At 42.6% G+C, this 17,109-nt stretch overlaps 1 protein-coding gene across 1 annotated transcript in view; it reads right to left on the bottom strand.

Moving 5' to 3' along the window:
• Positions 1–15,774, bottom strand: part of PLCL2 (phospholipase C like 2) — a 98,221-nt gene extending 82,447 nt beyond the window's left edge. Inside the window, exon 1 of the mRNA XM_077937061.1 lies at positions 15,714–15,774. The gene's annotated coding sequence lies outside the window, so the exon portion shown is untranslated. The remainder of the gene's footprint in view (positions 1–15,713) is intronic.
• Between the last annotated feature and the right edge of the window lie 1,335 nt (positions 15,775–17,109).

The following is a 17,109-nucleotide window of genomic DNA, read 5'->3' as shown; positions in this document are numbered from 1 at the left end:
TAAATTATAAGTTATGTATCAGACTTTGAAGCTATATACCAGATTCTATCTTCAGACCCTCTGAAGATTAATTCTGAGCAATTGCCTAGGTTACACAGTGCAGTATTGAAAAGGCAAGCATTAATAAAGTCATGAGATAGATCCCTGCAATAATTAGATTTGCTTTAAAACTTCATACATACAGTGCTAACCTGAAGGCAAAAACAGGGGTTTGTCTACTTTGGAAACAGGGATGGAAGAGCAGTGGCCCTTGGGGCATTATAGGGCTCCAACTCCCATCAGCCCCATCCAGCAGGGCCCATGATTAGGGTGATATGAGTTGTTGCAACAGAATGACGGAAACCAGAGCACACAGAAATGCTGTTTACCTTCCTGCTGCAGTACCTATTTATCTACTTGCATTGGTGTGCTTTCGAACTGCTAGGATGGCAGGAGCTGGGACAGAGCAACGGGAACTCACCCCATCGTGCAGATTCAAACCGCCAACCTTCCAATTGGCAAGCCCAAGAGGCTCAGTGGTTTAGACCACAGTGCCACCCGCATAATGTGGTATGGCTACAGGAAACCCCAAGGTAACATGGCACACAATGGTGTGGTTCTAAACAGTATGTAGCTGACTGCAGCTGAAGGGTGTAGCATGAGACTGCCATCTCCCCCCCTCCCCAACAGGTTTCTCTGCCTAGAGATGCTGGTGGAAAAGCTTCATCTTCTAAAGCAGACCTTTCCCAACTTTTCCTGTTGGTGACACACTTTTTAGACATGCACCATTTCACGAAACAGTAATTCAATTTTACTAGCAAACTGGAAATTAAACTAACTCCTTTCCAGCCCCAGAAGCAGCATGGGGAGCATTCACGTGACACACCTATACAATGTAGCTGACAAACTAATGGGTTGTGTCGCAACACACAGTTTGGAAAGTTTTGTTCTAAAGCTACACTGGAGGGGGGGACAAGGTGGCAGGAAATGGAGCTTCCTATCCCTGAATTTGTAAATAGACAATAAGGTGTTGAGCTGGGTAATTTGCAGGAAGATACCTGAAGTCATCATGACTTACACACATAATCCAATACTGGAACCTTTATAGGAATTAAAGTACCATTGATAGGCTAGTCATTGTTCTGCATACGGGTCTTATTTGCATACAGGTATTATTTGCATGGTTGTCACTAAAACCTAACTCCCATTATCCCTAGCTAACAGGACCAGTGGTCAAGGATGATGGGAGTCGTAGTTACAAAACATCTGGAAGGCCGAATTTGCCTATGCCTGAGTTTAGATCTCTGGATCCTAATATTGTATGACTATTTCATGTTCTTCAGCTAAGGAACCCAATTTCATTATTTCTGCCATTGCAACCTTATGAAACAAATTATCGGCATTATAATTTACATGTCTGGAAACACTGAACCTATTTGTAAATTGTTCAAAGGAAGAGTCCTAACTTGATATCTTACATCCCAGATTCAAATACCATTATCATTTGGCCAGGAGATACAGTGTCACTATTTGAATATAAGTTGATCTGCTCCAGTCAAAAGTTAACAATCATCACAGTGGTTCTTAAAAAAGAAAATTGTTTTGAGAATTCCTCATTCATGGATAAATCTATAGCACATATCTCCATGTTTCTTCTTGCCCAGCCTCCTAAAGGAAGATGGAAATCTGACACATATTCATTTCAGTTGTACAGTTTCTCCATTCTGATGTTAGCAATTATCTTGCCAGTCTGAAAGCTGATGACACGCTATACTCCAATGGGAGTAAATGATAAGGATCACAAAGGAATTAGTATCAGTCTGATAAGTGGCATACAAGTTACATCATTCTATTTTAGTCAAATGGCTTCTGAAGTATTATATGATACATACCTCCTGAAAAGAAAAAGAGACAGGACTGATTAAACCAAGCATAAAACACTTTGAGATGCCTGCCTTTGCCCAACCATAAACATACATTATGATTTCCTCTTAAGGACAGATCTTGATGCTACAGTATTAGCATTAAAGGTAATTGGAAGGGGGCATAAAGCTATAGGCTAGTTTGCCCAATGTCTGTTTGGGGGAAATTAGTGGAAATTAAAGCAATCTTCTGGAGTTCTCCAAGAGAATGGAAGGACATAAGGGCAGCCTGGTGGATCAACCCAATGGCCCATCAAGTTCAGCATCCTTTCTCATGGTGGCCAATCAGATGTCTGTGGGAAACCCACAAGCAGGAACTGAGTGCAGGAGCCCTCTCCCTCACTGTGGTTCGTTCCAACTCTTCCTGGCTCGGCTCCAGTCTCCACACAAGGAGCTGGTCATGGATACTAGATGCTCTGCCACTATGGCCTATCCCGAAAATGGGAGTGTCAGGAACACTTGGGCTAGAACCAGAGAGACCTTCAGCCTTGTGCAATGCTGCCTTGTGAATTGGCGTTGTTTTAAATAGCCAGCATTGAGGTCTATAAAGGTAAAGGTAAAGGGACCCCTGACAATTAAGTCCAGTTGCAAACGACTCTGGGGTTGCGGCGCTCACAGACAGTTTTTCCGGGTCATGTGGCCAGCATGACTAAGCTGCTTCTGGCGAAACCAGAGCAGTGCACGGAAACGCTGTTTACCTTCCCGCCAGAGCGGTACATATTTATCTACTTGCACTGCGTGCTTTTGAACTGCTAGGTTGGCAGGAGCTGGGACCGAACAACAGGAGCTCACTCTGTCACGGGGATTCGAACCACCAACCTTTCGATCGGGAAGTCCAAGCGGCACAGTGGTTTAACCCACAGTGCTACCCGTGTCCCACTGAGTTCTATAGGGCAAAATAAATAGGTCATAATTTGAAATGTTGTTGAGGAAACATTTTCCCTCATCTCTACACTGGGTTTGCCAGAGGCAGGAGACAGCTTTAGTATTCTTTCCAATGTACATTCCTTGACCTATTCACTTATTTATTTATTTATTTATTTATTTATTGATATTTATAAATATTCACATATTTATTTTTATAGAGACTGGCATTTGGGAATGATGTTGTGGAGAAGGATCCCTTTACTACCACTTGCTCCAAGATGATCAGTTCAAAAGTATATAAATCTGCTATTTTTCAAATGCAAGCCTGCAAATTCAGTGTTCCTCAAGAAATCTGGCACACTACAAGGATTGCAGAAGATCTTAACTAGGGTTGCCATATGTCTGGAATTTCCCAGACACAGCCGGGATTCAGCCGTTGGAAACAGTGTCCAGGAAGAAAGTGCTGCAGTGTCCGGGAAAATCTGGACATATGGCAACCCAGGTTGGAAGTGTAGACTTTGGTAGGATTTTCACTTTTTGAAATATGGCAACCCTATCTTAACAGCAGATCCTGAAACAAAAGCCAACGATTAAAACCTTAATCAGCTCCTCCAGCTACAACTAGCCATTTTTTTTTGTTCATTTGTTTGAATAACAACTGTGACTGAATCTGGCCAAAACAGCTCATGCGGATGCCTCCTCAAATAAGTGTGTTTTGAACAAATGTGGAGGATAAAAAGGCAGCCTGACAAATAGGAGGAAGGGGCTGTTTTATGCATAAAGTAAAGGTAAAGGGACCCCTGACCATTAGGTCCAGTCGTGGCCAACTCTGGGGTTGCGGCGCTCATCTCGCTTTATTGGCCAAGGGAGCCGGCGTACAGCTTCCGGGTCATGTGGCCAGCATGACTAAGCCGCTTCTGGCGAACCAGAGCAGCGCATGGAAACACCGTTTACCTTCCCGCTGGAGCGGTACCTATTTATCTACTTGCACTTTGATGTGCTTTCAAACTGCTAGGTTGGCAAGAGCAGGGACCGAGCAACGGGAGCTCACCCCGTTATGGGGATTCGAACCGCTGACCTTCTGATCGACAAGCCCTAGGCTCTGTGGTTTAACCCACAGCGCCACCCGCGTCCCTGTTTTATGCATAGGGAGCATAAAATTCATGAATGGGGAATGGAAATAAATAAAGTCCACTGGCGAGGAATCTGAGAACAGCAGAAGGAAGAAAAAGGAGAAAGGGTACACTGTTGGAAAACGCCTACTTTATATCAGTGGCTTCGTGCAGGTAAGATTCCCCAAACTCTTCCCATTTCCTTTTGAGGTTCACACACTCCCTGCCACTTGATATCAGCATCTCACTCCTTTTCAGCACTAATGGTTAGCAGCTGTTGCCTCAACCTGAAAGCTAACCACAGATAGTGCTCCAGTTTAAAGCTAAGTACCCTGAGTTTTCAACTCATTGCATCTGTAATGCTCACCACAGTTAGCACTGAAAGGGAAAAGGAGGAATTTCAGCAAGTGAAGTTAGAAGCAGCACACAAGCCAGAGGGGGAAGGAGGAGTATTCAGATTCTAGATTGAGAAACATTCTGTCTATAATGAGTCAATGAGATGTAGAGAGGAAATGAAAAAGATCTACTATTAACAGAAGAGATTTAGACACAAGGACTAAAGGTTTCCTGTGCAACAAAATCGTTTCCCAATACTGTATACAGAGCACTGCACACTCCTAATGGCACTCAAATGTATCAGCCAAAACAGAGAAGCCAAAGAAGGAGAACACTGAATACATGAATTGTGTGGATTTGTTTTAGCCAGATGGTTTGTCCTCCTGTGAAGCCCAGTGTCCTTGGGATCAGAAGCTCAGGCCTTGTCTTTCTGTTTATATTTTGTAAATATTTCTAAGCCTGCTGTAAACAGTGTACAGTAGTCACACATTTATCTGTTGTCTAAGGAGCAAGTGCACAACAGAAGGGGACTGAAAGCATGCTGTTTACCAAGGCAGTAGAACTTTTCAATGTCGATAAGAATTTTTTGTTCCTCATCAAGGGCATCAGTATCCTTGGGAATACTCAAAAAGAGAAACAGAGGAATATCTTGTAATGGTAAATAACCAAACTCCAAATAAATCCTTTGTTTCTAACCACTGAAACCCTAATTATAGGTGCAAGCAGTGCTTTTTTTCCCTAAAAATGTTTAGGGGTACTCTCATTTTCCCAGATTGAAATACTGCCCCTCAATGAGGCCAAACTTAGATTCACAAAATGTTTAGGGGTATGCGTACCCCTGCGTCCCCCCAGAAAAAAGCACTGGGTGCAGGTATTCTTTTGCTATCAGTCATAATTATTATTGTTTTGCCGTACCAGGAGTTTTCAAACTACAATGAAAGGGCTCTAGCTCAATGGTAGAATATTGCTTTGCATGCAGAAGGTTCCTGGTTGAATCTCTGTCATCTCCAAGTAGGGCTTGGAATGTACCCCATCTGAAATCCTGGGGAGCTGCTACCAGTTGCAGTGTGGACAATACTGAGCTAGATGGACGAAGGGACTCACTCAGTATAAGACAGTGTTCCTACACATGGTAATGAAGATCTGCATCCAACTGCATTGTATGTAGTCATCTATTTTGTTTTGAATTTGTTTCTCTCCTGGAGTGCACCTTGCGCAGAATAAATGATTAATCCAAATTGCTCAATCTTTGAGCAGTGTGAGATTCCATGTATTTTCCTAGGATTCGGTTTCCTTGGAATGAGGGACAGTGGAGATTGTGGTCTTTATGCTATATGGTTTAAGGTAAAGGGACCCCTGACCATTTGGTCCAGTCGTGGACGACTCTGGGGTTGCGGCACTCATCTCGCTTTATTGGCTGAGGGAGCCAGCGTACAGCTTCTGGGTCATGTGGCCAGCATGACTAAGTCGCTTCTGCTGAGCCAGAGAAGCACGGAAACGCCATTTACCTTCCCGCCGGAGCAGTACCTATTTATCTACCTGCACTTTGACGTGCTTTTGAACTGCTAGGTTGGCAGGAGCAGGGACCAAGCAACGGGAGCTCACCCCATCACGGAGATTTGAACCACTGACCTTCTGATCAAGCTCTGTGGTTTAACCCTCAGCGCCACCTGCATCCACCCATTTACTTGCACATATATACAACCTGAGACTATGATGGCAGGGGGAGGACTTACAGCATTAAAACCCCAGAAGGTCTTGCTTCTCCCATCCTCAGAGCCTTGGATTCAAGCAGAAATCAAGCATGGCTCTCACTCTCTGGCTTTCTGCCTGCTTCTAGCCCAGCTCACATAATTTTAGCCATTGTCCTTCTAACTAACAGTCAGGTGAGGGAAGCAGGACCTGCCCATTGCCCTCTGGCACAAAGCCACGCTTAGGCCCATTAACTAGCCTGGCTAGTTCAACAACTGAATCCTCCATTAGATTTTAGCCCTTGCTGGATCCAGGAGCCAGGCATCATGCAGACTAACACCCCCCCCCCCCCAATGTACAGCAATATTTTAAAATATGCTATGTTCAAAGAAGCCATTGTGCTACTCTGCTTTCCCCCTTTTGCTCTGATGCGGTTTTCTGCTTTTACCTCAGCCAAGGAATATTATTAAAGGATTTCAAGGTGATATGTTCTCCTTAGTCACCAGCCTAGCAAAATCTGAACATATTACAAAGGGAAGCACAGCTACTCCACTTGAGGGTGAAATGTAGTAAGTAATAGGAAGACATTGTCTGCTGTTCATCCTACAAGCCACAGTGCTAATAAAAATTGTGTTTGGCGGGGCTTGTGTCCTTTTGCAGTGCAAGCACAACTACATTTTGTACAATAAAAAATGACAAAAGGGACTATGAGACATCTCAAGTCCCCACGCTTAAGAGCCACAAGATGACAGCTGATGCAACTAAGGCTGCAATCCAACGTATTGAACAAACTACTTCTAAGTACAGATGGATAAGACTACACCGAACATCTCCTTCCTGAACCTTGCCATCACCACCATTGAAACTTTTCCTATTCCAGCAGCCATGATGACATTTTTCACTCTGCAAGAGCTCCTGTCCAGCAGCTTGTTCCTCTGGCCTTATTTCTCTTTCTATCCCCCTTCCCTTCCCACAGCTTCATCCACAATCTCTAGGGATATGCGAGACTAGCAGACTGTCTGCCAGCAACACCTCTTCTTGCTCCTCTGGTAGCTGATTCCAGAATATGTTTGGGAGAGGGAAAGGGGAGTGATGATCGCAGGAAGCTGCTTTTTATCAAATCAGGCTGTTGATTAATCTAGTCATATTGTCTATACTGACTGAGGGCTGTTCTCTAGGGTTTCAGTCACAGTGCCAGGGACTGAAGCAGGAAACTTCTGCAGGCACCACTGAGCTAAGCATGATGCTCTTGCAACACATACGTATACAATAGCAGCTTCTTTTATTCTGTTTTTTATTCATTTTATTCCACTGCCCAAAATACAGATTTGGTTCACTAGGCATCTCATGCAGCTAATATTTTCTCTGGAGGAAACTCTGGAAGCAGCTATTTGGAGTCAAGGAATTGGCATTCTATGCTGCTAAGATTAAAGAAGTCAAGACAAAGAAAAAAACAAAATGTATTTTTTATCCCCATCGAGGTAAAAAATGACAGTAAATTTATATCAGAAAGGACATTTTTCCGCTTATGTAACAACTTGCTCTTTGCACAGGCCAATGCTAATTTGAGGCATCTGTAATGTGTTATCTGAAATGTGCACTGGAAATATATGAAAATCAGCAGAACAGCAATGTATCATTGCTCACAATTTTAAGCAGGGTCATCAATACAGCCAAGAGGCACTTGGATGACAAACATCTGCGTTTTCAGCACTATTATCTTATTGATCGCCCTCAACTCTTAAATGCAAGATGTAGGGTTGCGAACAGGCTTCTGTTTTTGCCCCCCCCCATCCCCCTCACCCTTTGTGCACATGCTGCTCAGCTGAGCATATTCAAAGCCATTCATTTCCATGTTGGAAATTATGTAAAGTAGTAAACATGCAGAAGCACTCTTCTGTGGTTATATGAAAATAGCACCCAGGATTGTTATTGGTTGTGAAAATACTCTCCAATGAACTATACAGGTACTAATATTGCTACTTTGGTAAACTCTCTGAATAAGAGATGACTGTACCATTGGTTTATTAATATGCTATTTGAAAGGGAGCATCAATGCACAGATGCAGTCAATCATCCAGGGTGCATGTGCGGCAATTTCTCCTCTGCTGGAGCTCACACAAGATCCTCTCTAGCATAGATGTTGGGAAGCCTTCCGTGAACAATGTGAGAAAGATTTTAGAAGATACAGCTGAGCTGCATTCCGTAACAATACTAAAACAGATATTGCATTATTTTTTTTAAGATGTCTCTTTCATGATCTTGCAACATCTCATTCCTTCTGCACATTAGAAAAAGATTCAGGAGCACCAGTAGGAAGATTAGTCATGAATGATGCTGCCAAAAATAACGGAGAGACAGCCAGGAAACACCAGGAGCACAGGCTAGATCATCAGTGTTCAAATTATTCCTGCCTCCCAGTATAACTAGCCTGTGGTTTCCAATAGCTATATTTCAATATAGTTTTACCTCATTATAGTTTACAGCCAATGCTGTATGCGCCTGCTCCAAGATTCATAGGGTTCATCTACAGTGGAGATTAATGTGGGTTTGAAACTGCTTCTAACACTAATTATTTGTTTTTGCAGTGTCCACATGACAATTCTCCTGATCCAAGTGGCAGTCCTCACTTTCCCACTGGTAAATTAGGATTCTCCTGATTTGTGGATAATCTGATAAGGAAAGAAAATCCAGTATAAACTTGCATGTTACCTGACGGCAGAGGTACTGAAGCGCATTGTATGAGCGAGCTTTTTTCCATGTGTGATGATGTTTTTCAGTTTTTCGCTGAGAATCATTTCTTCCTAAATTGCTTGTAAGAAATCAAATGTTGTGTTACAGCTCTCAGTGTTACAGAAAATGTGATCAAATCACTTGGTAGTATTTAACGCTGTTGATTTGCCACAGATAGAAGTTGCCTGTGCTCAGATGTTTCTAATCTTTCCATCAAATGCTTCAAGAGAGTGTGACCTTTGTGTAAACGAAAGTGAAGGAATTGCAAAACCAACCTAACAAACCTAAATAGGCTAAGGCTCAAACTATAAATAGGAATCACTGGGCGAACAAAGAACTTAATCTGAAAGTCACACAATAAGAGCAATAATATTGGCTCAGATCAACTGGGGGCATGAATCTGTTTAAAATCATGCATCTAGCATGATACAGATGTTCACAATGTACATATGAATGTGCATTAAGCTCAGATATTTCCATGATTATTTCCCCACCTATGCTGTACTAGTAGAGACTGTTTGCACTAGCGGAGTCTGTCGGTAATGTAATTCTGTAATTTAGCAAAAAGAAACATCAGCTCTTTCTTTAGCACAGTAGGATATGATGGCTCTTCTATCAATTTCCATCTAGTTCTTTTCAGAAATCCTCATTAGGGCTGTTACTGGCACTTCAATTCTGTTTTCCTGTTCTTTCCCTTTGGCTCAGTGCCAATGTTATATTCCCTGCTATTCAGATGTTCTGTTTGATTACACCTGGCCGAGTACTACTAACTGCTTGTCCCAATCTCTGATCCTTGAGATCAATCCATTACGTGCTGACCATGCAAGAACCCAAATACTTGAGGAGACCCTAAGCGTAGCTATGTTTGTTGAGTCAATATTGAAAGAGAGAATTCTTTTGTTTAAAACATAGACATCAGTTGGAGCCCTTGCGGAGCAGAAAAGTCAGTAAATATCAAGAATGTTTAACCAGATGTGAGAGAAGAAGCACAGTAACAACTTTCAAAACTAATACAATCAGAAACCATTTTCACAACTGGAAATTTAGGCACAACTTTTCTATCTGTTTTCCTGTTTTATCGTCAACTTTTTATTTCTACGCCGCCTTTCTACAGTTAAAACCATGCTCATGGTGGCTTTCAACATGAAAATGAATACATAATTACAAACATAGCAAAAGTAGTCATAAATAATAAAACACATCAAAAAGTACACAATCAAACTGAACAACTTCCACATAAATATCTAAAAAATAATCACAAAAATTTAATATCAATAACAGCAACACAACCCCCTAAACCAGTGCTTTCCAAACTGTGTGTCGCAACACGTTACTGTGTTGGCTGCAGTGTGTAGGTGTGTTGCACAAACGCTTCCCACGCTCCTCCCGGGGCCCGAAAGGGGTTGGTTTAATCTCTGGTTTGCTGGCAAAACTGAATTACTGTGCAGCGAAATGATGCATGTCTAAAAGGTGTGTCACCAACATAAAAAGTTTGGAAAGCTCTGCCCACACAATACCCCAGCCCAATAATCTGTTCAACTTTTGTGGCGGGAGTCAGTCAGCCTTGACCTCCCAAGCCAGATGTCAAAAAGACCAACAAGACAAGGGGCAGGTCTTCCAGGACTCACAGCCAAGATGGCTGGCTATGTATGACTGAATTTGAATTACATAAGGCTGTAGCCCTATTTAGCCATGCTGACAAGCCCCAGTCCTCTTCTCAGCATATCATGGTCTCAGTCTTTACAGCTGTCCTTAGGTTAAAGCAGGGAATCTTTTGTACATGTGGAGGCTCCATCCCGCTCCCTGCCCTGGTGATTTGTAACTCTGATTATGTAGAGTTCGCCATCGTGCATACATAATCTATAATAATATTATTTATTATATTATATATTTATTATTTTGCCAAATGCATAAAGCTGAATGTTAAATGTGCCTAAGTTGCAGGCTTACTGTATGTGCACAATAAAGAGCTCTAGTTGTGTTTTGTTATAAGGAGGATTGCTATGCCCCAACCCAGAGACTGCCAATTTTTAAGAGCTCACAAGGTACCAATATTGTTTCCAAAGGTCTCCGCAGTCCTCACCCAATCTACTACACTGCCTGCTGCAGTCACCATGCCTATAAGTGTGGCTCACAGTGTGCAGCTTGATGGTGTTTTCAACGTGCTCTACCCATGGTGAAAGTTAGCTGCCCATAATATTGTTAGGTTTGGATAATTGACTTTATAGCAATTAATGCTTTAGAGCAGCCTTCCCCCAAGCTGGACTCCTCCAGATTGTGGACTCCAGTTCCCATTATCCCCATCTAGTATGGATGACAGTCAGGGATGATGGGAGTTATAATCCAAAACATGTAGATGGCCCCAGGTTGGAGAAAACTGGTTTAAAGGGAGAAAAAGAGGTAAAGTGGAAGTAGGGGGTTGGGAAATGTCATCTGTATAAACTAATACACTTTTCAATAGTAAGTTATTAACAAAACAAAACAAAATGGAGGAAGGGAAAGGCTGTTGCATACTGTTGTAAACCACACCCATAGGATTATCCAACACATGGGCACCAGAATGCAATGAACACACAATGGCAAGTTGTGAAATTAAAGGCCTCTGTGGCACTTCTCCCCAATCAACTTCTGGTGTGTACACACATTAACCAAAAGTTTAACACTGCTGAAGACCAAGGAGCCACATTTTGGCCACAGGTTGCCTCTTCCCTCAGAGCTGCGTGGGTCAAAAGCTGGAGGAAGGGAGCTTTGGGGGGAGGGGGACCTCAGGCTTTGCCTCTCTGTCTGTAGGACCTCACCCCAGACCACATCCGTCACTAGCCCTGCTCCACATATTGCTTGAGTGCTTTTGCCCGGCTGGAATTTGTCCTTGAAACTGCAATGGTGTTTCTTGCTTACCTGGTCAGAGGATGGAGATCTGGGTGTAGAAATCTTCACTTTGTGTGGCTGGAATGTAGCTCACTGTAGAAAGGTATGAGTCACATCTGTTGCTCCACCTACCACTAGCTTGCAGTCTTTGGAAGCTTGCCCATGAAGGAATGCGGCCTTGAGGCTCAACAAGGTTCCCCGCCCCTACTTTAACAGAAGGCACGACTGACCAAGCCTGCTAATATTCCTCAGAACCTGACACAGGATTGCTCCTTCTAAAGAGACATCCTCAGTCTGTTTCCTCAGGATTCAGCAGAATCTCACTTCTGTCTAGATTTGTTTACTTTGTTCTGCTGAGTAATCACCCACAAAAGGCATATGGGTGATCTTCTGCCACCACTTCTTTAAGAAGTTCAACGCCGGCTGCCAGTTTTGCTTCCAAGCATAATCCAAAGTACTGATTTTAACCTTTAAAAATCCAACTGGATTGGGACCACGGTCCCTGAAGGCACTACTCCCTAACAAACGTAACATAAATTAAGTCCTTCAGAATGAGGCCTCTCTCTCTGTGCCCTCCTGATCCTTACATATTTGTAGGGTGCCTTCCAGAGAGTGTTTGGAGTTTGCTGTGTTTAGAATCCCCTCTCCAGATAGCTTTGCCTAACTTCGTCATTAACATCTTGTTCACCTGTGCTTTTCACACTGTGTGGTTTTACTCCTGCTGTTACTAATTTATTGATTTCGGGCAGCTTTTTTTAGATGGTATTTGCACTGCTGATTTTCATTTCTATCAGCCACCTTGAGCACTATTTTTAGGGGGAAGGCAGGATAGAAATGTCCTAAATAAATAAATCAATATCTGGCACATAGTTCATCTCTTAGTTCCTTCTCTGCACTAGTCACCATAGTGTACTTGGCTGCCTAGATATCAGATTAGTTTCTCTATTTTTTCCCTTCCATACAACGAAGCATTACACCAGGAGTAGCTAACATGGGGCCCTCCAGATGTTGTGGACGACAACTCCTATCATCCCCAGCCAGCATGGCGAATGGTTAGGGATGGGAGTTCTAGTCCACAACATCTGGCGGCAACTAGATTGGCTACCCTTAAAATACTTCAATTTCTCACTGACTCCACATCCTTAAAATAACAGTTTTTATTAAGTGTTACTGGGTTAACACTTAGTCCTGTTACAAGAAATCCCAATGGGAACAAATTTACGCCTAATGCAAATGGTGACAAAAAGTGGTTCAGGTTTCTGTAAGTGTCCTGTTTCCCTACCCTCAGTTATATTAATACAGGGGTTGGCAACCTAAGGGCCATGGGCCGGTAGCGGCCCACGAGGCTTGTCTAACAGGCCCATGGCACCCCCTGCCACCCACTCGTACCAACACGGTATGGGGACTGACTTCTGGGTTGATGGCACCTGTGCACATGCGCATGGGTGCTCCTCCAACCTGGATGTGTGCCAGAAATAGCGTGTGCACACGTGTGCAGGGCGGAGAAGTACCCATAAGCATGAACACATGCTATTCCCAGCGCACTTCCAGGTCACAGGAGCACTGGAAATAGTGTGTGTGCACGCGCATGGGCACTCCTCCAACCCGTAAGAGCTCACATGTGCACACGCTCTGGCCCATCCTCCAACGGACAGAGCGTTGACCGGCCCATCCTCTGATAATCCTCTGTATTAATGCCTTCAGCTTGGGTGGAGGAAGAGGACTTCAGTTATGAACATGTCACAAGGGGAAAGGGTTAAATACACCCTTTCCCTGTTGCTATCCTCAATAAATTCACAGCCCTACTCAATAGCTGCTTTGAAGCTTTAGAAAAGGCATTCAAGGATCTAAACCCAGATCTCCTGCCTAATGGGAAATCTGGCACTCACACAATAGGAAGGAGACTAGTTAGACCAGTCTCCTGAAGCGGCAAAGTCCAGCATCAATCATATTGGCCTTATCTGCGCATCAGGGTACACTATTGTTAATTGCTCTTTTTCGGTCTGTTCTGCTCCACTCCACTACCAGTGAGAGCAAATAAACTACATTCGCTGTGGGTTCTCAGCAAGCTATGCTCTGCAGCTAAGATTATTTCTTAGCGTACTGATGATGGCATATTGGAGCAAAATGTGCTACATTCCCTGGTTCATGGAACATGAAGCCAGGGGTTGTTGTCTTACGCCCAGTCCTCAGCATTTCCTCCCATATCCTCCTGACAAAGTATTTACCTTGTACGATGTGAAAGGTTCTGGGCGTGGGAGCTTCCTTTGGAATAGTGGAGAAGAGTGAAGAAGAATTTCCAGTTACCTAGCAACTGTTTATCCAGTGTGTTCTAGTTGTTATGCAAATGGAATGCCACTTAAGAATTACTGTAAATTAAATGGCATTTTAAATGATTCTCATTATTAACCACAACAGATATGGGGGCGGGGGGGGGGGAAGAGCGGTGTCTTTTCAAGTAATCTAAACTTAAGAGATCTAAGGAGAAGAAGAAAAAGTACCTTAGATGTCGGATGAGGGGCACTAAGTGCTACCAGTTACACAACTTCAAGCACTTACCTTGCAAAGAGCTGAAGTTGATGATAAAATGATAGGCTTCTCTTATTTAGAAAAATTCAGTCCTCAGAAAGCTTGCCTGTTGGGAGAGGGAAGAGTCTGACAACAGGTAACTCGGAGGACCGTGATGGGGCCAAATCTCCATCCAGAATGCTACCTTGTGCAACACAGCAAGGGTGTTTGCCACCAAAGTGGTTATCATTTTGGCAGCAATCTTTCTTGTCATTAGGAGGTTTCAAGGTGTGCAGAGGAAGGCAATGATAAAGGGTCTGGAAACCAAGCCTTATGAGGAACAGTTGAAGGAATTGGGTATGTTTAGCCTGGGTAACAGGAGACTGAGAGGAGCTATGATAGCCATCTTCAAATATCTAAAGGGCTGTCACATGGAACTTCCTGTTCCGATTGTCTGAAATCAAATTGGTAATCCAATGGAAGAAAATCAAGGTGGATGTGCTTAGAGAGAATAACAACAACAAGAAGACATAGATAGAATTTAATTGTTGGATCTTTAAAGACTGACATTTCCCTTTGTTTGTAGAACAAAAAGTGCAATAGGATCTGCCTAGTCGCTAATCAAAATTTTAGAACAGTGTCTAAATATCTGTAATGTCCCTGTGGACTAAATGAATGACTAGTTATCAAATATCAGAAAGCCTGGTTCAAGTGACCTTGGCCACTCAACAACTAAAACTTCTTTCTCAAATACATTTGAGTTGCATGTTCTTCCTTAGTCAAACTGTTGTCATATAATGTGTCAACAGTTGTGTGTTTTTTTACTATCCCCAAACTTCTTGCTTTTTTCAGAGGCAGACAGAAAAACCTATTGCGTTTTGAGGGTGGAGGAAAATACAGTAACTGCCTACTGCTGCCAGGATGTTTCAAAGTACAGAGTAACAAATAATGGAAAATTAATTAATCACATGTTTGTATTTTATACTTAGAAACACAAAGTTGGCTTTTAGCATGTCAGACCATTGATCATAGCTCAGAACCTTTTGCATGAAAAACATGAACTCTAACCACTCCTCCAATTTTATCAAAATAATTCTTATTCCTGCTGCTCTAATAATGGTATACTTTGTAACATACACATCAAGTAAGACAAAAATAATTTAAAAATAATTATTACCGTTTATTGCCAACCTTTTACCCACAAGGTCCCAGAGTGGCTTGCAACAATCAAAACACAGTATTGAAAATTAGTCTTCCTGCTGCTAAGAGTAATACTATTTTATTTCTTGCTTTCAGAATGGGCATTCTATTACCCTCTGAGCAGATCATGTTCTGATCACAAAGTATTTCTGCAACTCAACAATAGTGGTGATGAAAAATATGCCCTCCCTCCTCTACACAGAAGCTATTATATTTCAAAAGCAACTCAGTTCTCATGTTTAGACTGTCTTGACCGAAGACCACAGCACAAGTATTGTGTTGTTGCAGACTGAATGCCATTTGTTTCTACAAAAACAAGCCCTCACCTTTTCCTCCCTGTTTCTAAATAAGAAAGATTTGAAACTCACAGGATTTGACATAGCAAGCTTTGCTACGATACCTTAGCCATTTTGCAAGACAGGTGAGGTTCCCCTTTATGAACCATCATCAATAACCTGGACCGCACTGTGCTGTGCCAGAACCAATCCAAACCTACCTTAAATGAAATGTCAGATTGCCTTTCTTCTGCTGCTCAGAGTGTTTTCTGCTAAGCTTTCTCTTTCTCTTTCTTCCTCTTGCCAGTCCTCTCCCCGCCCCCAGGTTGCTAGGCAACCAAGTGATATGGCTGTGCATGCATGTCCAGCAATAACGAACACTGTGTGATAATTTTTTATTTGATTTCTTAGATGGAAAACAGGGGAATATCCTGGCAAAGTTTCACCTCCCTAATGAATAAGTTTCAGAAAGTTTAAGCTTCCAAATACACACCAACCAAGCCACAGAACTTTTAGGAACACCTAAAATTACCAGCCTACTGTTATATAACCTTCATTGTTGTATTGAATGTTCCATGGACATTTCTTTGCTTATTTTAACTGCATGACAAACTCTCACCTGCTGAAATTTCTTCTTCTACACAGCTATTAAAGTTGCAGATACCCTGGTTTCTATTGGATCTGGGCACACTCTCTCCTCGACCTTTTGTACCTGGGGAGGTAACCTTTTAAATACTAATAGGCAACATCCAGTCCAGCCAAGCTTGAGCATTTGTAAGACTGCAACCTTATGCATGCTTGTTTGGAAATAGGCCCGACTTAAACACAGTGAGATTTACTTCCAAATAGGCAAGTACAGGATTAAGCTAAGCATCCCATTTGTTTTAATGGCAGAGGTGCAAAGCACTAGCCTGAGCATTTCCTATGTTTTACAAAGGTTCCTTCCCATTGCCTCCAAGTGTCCCTGTTTTCCAGAGACTGTCCTGGAATTATGAAAGTCATCCTGGCTTCTGCTTTGATCCCAAAATGTCCCTATATTTCCCGCCAGCGCCGAGCTTGGGTAGGTGGATGAGCTAGCGTTTGTCCCAAGGAGTAGCTGCATGAAGCTATGAAGGAGAACCTCACTGCATCTGTAATCAATAATATTGTGGCCATTTCGATCCCAAACTGGTGTCATGTCATTTTTGCTACTTCTGCATCCCAGTGGCCCCCAGCCCACTGCACATGGGCCTGCAAAGTTGTGTGGCTGTGTGCATGTCTCTGTGGGGGGGATGGGGGTGGAAGGATGTGTGTACTTGAGTGTGAGCCTGCACATGCAAATCTTTGGGACCCTAACCAACTGCCCCTCCCTGTATTCAGCACCCCCAAATGGCTTAACCCTAATTCTACAGCAGGAAATGTGAATCTACATTTCGTATTGTACACTGGAATCTGCAGTGGATATATAATTTGTAATAATAATAATAATAAAATAATAATAATAATAATAATAATAATAATAATAATAATAATCATTTTTATTTATATCCCGCCCTCCCCAGCCGAAGCCGGGCTCAGGGCGGCTAACAACAGTCAAATAGTCAAACAGTCAAATTCTAAAAACATTCTAAAAACATT

This window comes from Podarcis muralis, chromosome 12 (genome assembly GCF_964188315.1).
Source record: "Podarcis muralis chromosome 12, rPodMur119.hap1.1, whole genome shotgun sequence".
In the NCBI taxonomy this organism is placed as follows: domain Eukaryota; kingdom Metazoa; phylum Chordata; class Lepidosauria; order Squamata; family Lacertidae; genus Podarcis; species Podarcis muralis.
Note: the sequence above shows the minus strand (reverse complement) of the source record. Positions and strands in the feature narration are given on the sequence as shown.